This window comes from Cricetulus griseus, chromosome 7 (genome assembly GCF_003668045.3).
Source record: "Cricetulus griseus strain 17A/GY chromosome 7, alternate assembly CriGri-PICRH-1.0, whole genome shotgun sequence".
Lineage (NCBI taxonomy): Eukaryota > Metazoa > Chordata > Mammalia > Rodentia > Cricetidae > Cricetulus > Cricetulus griseus.
The window spans coordinates 125,509,086-125,514,870 of record NC_048600.1 but is presented as its reverse complement, the minus strand read 5'-3'; positions in this window follow the sequence as shown (position 1 = coordinate 125,514,870).

Below are 5,785 nucleotides of genomic sequence, written 5' to 3'. Positions count from 1 at the left end.
TTGTGTAACCTTGGGAAGAGGCCTTGTGAATCTCTAAGTGTTTAGAGCTTGCTGAAGTTTGCAGTTTTGTATACTTCCTAAGTCTTGAGTTTCTCTCTAGGTGGGAATGTTTCAATTCAGAGGAAATAGCCACTAAACAGTGGAATGGTGTGACCAGCACCTGAGTTTTGGGCAGTTTAAAGGAAGAAAGGTTTTGGCTCAGGATTTCAGAGGTTTCAGTTCAGAGCAGCTGCTGCATTCATGGCTTCGAGGCTTGATGAGTCAGAGCATCATGGGTAAAGCGAAGCTACTCACTTCAAGGAAGTCAGGAAGCAGAGAAAGCCAGGATTCAGAAATAAGATGCACTCCCGCAATGGGCACACCTCACAGTGAACTAGTTCTTCCAACTCAGTCTAATCCACTCTGAGTTTATTTATTTAGGGAGTCACAAATGTACTAATTCATTGGTTAGGCCACAAGGCTTATGCCTAATCACCTCCCAGTGCTTGGACCCACCTGCTAGGGACCAAACTTTCATCAGTTTTCCCCAGCCTTTGGGAGGAAATTTATTTACAAACTATAATTCTCATTCACCCCCAAATGAACAAAAGAGACTTTAAAAACAGTTAACAGCAAAGCTTTGAAACAAGTTCCTGCAGTGGAGAAACACAGAGCTGGTGCCCAAACTGAATCTAAATACCTTAGGTTGACATAGGGGCACTGCTCACCTCTCCCATGTAAGGGATGTGCTTCTGTTTGTTCCATGTGAAGTCCCTGGGAGAGAGAGATTGCTATCAGGTTGTGGGCTTAGCATGGTTGCTGGCAGAAACAAGGAGACCTCAGTAGAAAAAGGCTGGAGGTGTCTGAGCATGCTCAGCAGTGGGGAGATTGAAAACAACATTTTACTGAGTACAGACAGGTGCTCATATGGGGAATACACACAAGAGCCCCAGAAGAGACAACCAGTTTTGATTGAGAGCCTGGAACACCCAGGATCCTGGACCTGAAATTGTGACACAATCCAGATAAATGTCCCTGTCCCTGCCTCAGCTTGTCTCTTTCCCTTTGATTCTGTTGGGCAGACATGTCATAGAAACTGGCTTTCGAGAGAGATGGCAACAGCTAAGGATGAGGCACACTTCCTCAGCAATCACGAGTTAAACCATTTCCAATATTTCCTGGGAGGGACATTCCAGCTATTGAAATGTGACTTCAAAGGACAGCTACAAAAACAAGGGACTTCTCATTTTCTGAGAATGATAGAAAACAAAAACAAAACCATGTCTGCCCCTCTCTCTGCCCCGTGCTGGAATGTCTGTCCTGGAAATATTGTCCAAATGGCATTCTGTCCACATTTTAGCACTCAATACTGTTGCCTGTTTAGTCTTCTTGCACCTTTTTCTTCTGACCTCTGTAGCCTATCATTTTTGGAGTCTGAAACCAGGCCCACAATGCATAGTTAAGTTAGCTGATGTGACTGACTGCTTTATGACACAGTAAGTTTGCTTTTTGACCTCTAATTTCAACTTAAGATAATGGGAATAAAAGTGACTGTATGTGTCAATGCATTCTTCAGGAAGTCCTTCAAGACCTCCTGGTTGGTGTCACCCGTTCTTCTGATGCTAGAGATCAGTTGAGGGACAGGGAAGAGCTCACAGCTTCAATGGGGAGAGTCAAACATATAGATGGAAGTTTCTGTCCCAGAGCCATTTGTTGACAGAAGTTTCTATCCTGCCTGGTCCCACAGCCATTTAGTCCTAAAATAAACACACAGAAGCTTATATTAGTTATAAAATGTTTGACCTATGGTTCAGGCTTCTTATTGGCTAGCTCTCTCTTAGTTATTAATCCATTTCTATTATTCTGTGTATCCCCTCTCGGGTTTGGCTTCACAGTGATGCCCGGGCCTCTTTCTTCCTAGGCAGCTACATGGCGTCTCCCTGCATTCCTCTTCCCAGAATCCTCCTGGTCTGTAGCCCCACCTATATACTTCCTGCCTGGCTACATCCTGCCTGTCCATTGGCCAAAACAGCTTTATTCATCAACCAATAAGAGAAACATATATTCACAGCATACAGAAGGACATCCCCATCATAACCATATTCATGATAAAGCTTAGTTCATGAGGCAATGGTATGACGAAAGAAGAGAGTGGTCTAGGAGTCCCTGGGGTGAGGACAGCATCTACGATTGTCAGGTAAGGGTCCTTAGAACAGAGACTGTTGGGCTAAGATGGGAAACAGAAAGGGGGTGACAAGAAAGATTCTGATGGAAGACCTCTTTATAAAGGGTCAAGATGGTTGTGTGTGCAAGTGGTCCCGAGACAGCAAAGAGCTTGAGAGATTTAAGAATAAGAAAGAAGGCAAAATGGTAGGAGCCTAGGAAACAGCACAGGAGCTGGACTGTATCGTGAAATGGTTGGTTAATCTTCTTTGTGGAGAGCCAGACGGAAAATGCTTGGGCTCTGCAGGCATGAACTCACTGCTCCATACTGCGATGTGAATGTGAACTGTCCCCCATGTGAACTGACCTTCAGTCCCCAGCTGCTGGTGCCACTTGGGAAGGCTGCAGAACCTTCTAGATGGAGAAGCCTCATGGAGGAAGTGGGTTTCTGGGGGTGTGCCTTGAGCTTTTCTGGCGGGGCCCCACTTCCTGTTCACACTCCTGACCGTGGTTATAATGGTATCATCTGACTTCTCGTTCTGGTACCTTCCCCAACACAGTGGATTGTATACCCTGGAACTGTGAGCCAGGATAAAGGAATCTTTCCTTAAACAGCTTCTTGACTTCTGTCACAGCAACAAAAAAGGGACCAATACACTGGGGCAACTCAACTTGGCCACTGCAACAGTATCCCAGGTAGATAATACACGGACCAACTCATGTGCAGTTGGTTTTGCAACAGTATGTGGTGTACCAGATTAGGGATGTGTGTAGGCTACAATTTGTTCCAGAGTAGGGCAGGTGGATAGCAAAGAATTTAGACTTTATTTAGAGGGATAAGTAGCTATTGGGTGGCCAGCATTTGCTTTAACAAGATTTCCCTGTGATATAACTTACCACCTAAAAGTTGTATTTCTCCTTTTATTCTTCCTTTGCTGTTACAAACTCTATTTCTAATGCTCTTTTGGAAACTGATAGAGAGTGTGTGTGTGGGGTGAGTCTGTGGTGCTTGCCTGTGCCTTTTAGTCATAGTGTGACCTTAAGTTAATTGCTTAATATCCCCGTGCCTCAGTTTCTTTCTTTGTAGAATTGTAATAGTAACTGCTGTCTGTAAGGGTTATTAAAAGGATTAGATACATTTGTGGATATAAACCATCTGACAGAATAGAGGCCTGGTCATGTGAATTCATTTTCTTCTGCTTATTTCTATGGATACTGCTGTCAATACAGGAGTAAATGAAGTCTTAGTAATTTCATTCAACAAATCAATCACTGGGCTAAAGAGGGACTGGTAAGTAAAGTGCTTGCCATTCAAGCATGTGAACCTGAAATTAGATGCCTACCCACCCATGTAAAAGACAGGCGTGTATCTGTAACTTCAGTGTTAGGAATACATAGTAGACAAGCATATCCCTAGAGATAACTGCTCGGCAGCCTGGCCTAATGTTCAAATCCTAGGTTCAGAGAGGGAGACCTTGCCTCAAGAACATAAAGTCTAGAGTGATTAGGAAGACACTGACACCAACCTTTGGTCTCTTTACACATGAACACAAACATACCCACATGAACACACACACAAGCACACATACACACACAATTGCACAATAACAGTATGTGAGAGATGGTGGACTGTAGCATAACTAGGTGTTTGCCTACTGCAAGTGCTAGTACAATTGTATCTTTAAAAAAAATAGCATCCCCACTTCTGCTTCCTGATTGTGGATGTAAGGGAGCCATCTGTCCCTTTGCTCCTGTCGTATCTCCTGGAGCTGTGGTGAGTCTATGCTTAGGCATTTTTAGGAGAGAATGTGCCAGCATGAAATAATCTAATTGGGTTAAGGTCAGTTAAAATCCTGAAAAACTCAAGAGATGTGTCTAACAGTTGTGTCGTTTTTTGCATTCACGTCCCACAGACAAACATGCCTGGCTGTTTAGAATTCATGGAAATTTGAGAGTGTCTCACCAGGCTGTATTTATTCTAAAAAGAATAGTCCAAGGACTGGGGAGATGTCTCAGTGTTTGAGAACACTGTCTGCCCTTCCAAAGGACTTGGGTTCAATTCCCATGTGATAGCTCACAACCATCTGTAACTTTAGCTCCAGCGGATCCAACACCCCATTCTGACTTTCATAGGTGCTATGCATGCAGGTTACACATAGGTATTTGTAGGCAAGACATCCATACACATAAACTAAAATAAATCAAATTAAAGTAAGAACTACTCTCCAGAGATCTAGATTAAAGTAGTTCTAATCTATGGATGGTGGAGTAATACCCTGGTCAGAGCTCTGCAAATTGTCTAGCTGTAAGAGTTTATGGGGACCCTGGAAGAATCCAGAGGAGAGGAGATGTAAGAAAGGAAAAGAAGAAAGTTGCAGGAAGAGAACAGTATGAAAATGAGATCAAGGTCATATTTCTTCGTGACTTTCCATAACTTCAGCTCTGTGGTGCTCACAGGTAATATTACTGGAGATGAGAACCATGTGAGTCTTGGAGCAGCAAGCAGTTTGTATAAGGACCAATGATAAAATGATACTCATTCTTGTTTAGTTTCTGTTCTGTGTGGATCTACAAGTAACTTGGGAAGGAGAGGGTTTATTTCATCCTACAGGTTACCATCCATCTTGATGGGAAGTCAGGGCAGGAACATGAAGCAGGAATTACTGAGGGATGTTGCTTACTGGTTTACTTCAAGGTTCATGCCCAACTGTCTATCTAATACAGCCCTCCTTTCCTGCCTAGGAATGGTACCACCTATGGTGGGCTGGCCTCAGTTACATCAATAAGAAAATGCCCCACAAACATGCTACAGCCCAATCTGATGGAGGAAAGTTCTTGAGCTTAAGTTCTTTCTTCCCACATGTGTCAAAGTTGACAACGAAGATGAGCCATTGGAGGTGTGCAGGGTTCTCTGCAATGCAGAGAGAGAGGGCTGGGGGAGGGAGGTTGGCATTAGTTAAACACATGCTTAATGGCAGACACTACTAAGAACAGACAGAAGTATCAGGTTTACAGTATCTGATGGCAGGGTTTACTGGTCAACAGCTATGGCCATGGTCCCAGGCAGGGCCAGCTTCACCCTTTAGAGAAGGGCTCTTGAAATAAAATAATGAAGAAGGCTATGGAAATGGCTCAGTTGGTAAAGTGCTTGCTGCACAAGCATGAAGTCCCGAGTTCACATTCTTACCACATAGGTAAAATGTCTGATGTGGTACCTCATGCTTGAATATCAGTGTTGGGGAGGCAGAGGCAGGAGGAACCCTGTAACTCACTCAATTTAACCTACTGGTAGAGTTGCAGATTGGTAAACTCAGGCTTCATCTTCGCCATAGTAAATGTGTGTCTGGCTGTAGTGACAGCTCATCTGTCAAGCCAGTATAAGAAGATGCTGCCTAAGGATGAGGCTATGGGAAAGGATGAGAGGATTGGGAGAGAGGAAGTCAAAAAACAGCTCACACTCCTCCATGCGGTTCAAGCTTAGCAAGAGACAAAAACACTGATTCTAAATGGTTTGTTTTCATTCCTTTTTGTTGAAAAAAGTCCTCTTTTTTTTTGTTTGTTTGTTAAGATAGTTAGAAAGGCTGAAATTGAACACAAATAAACAAGTTCCCTTGGGTCTAAAAGCAAGCTTTTGTTTTGTTTT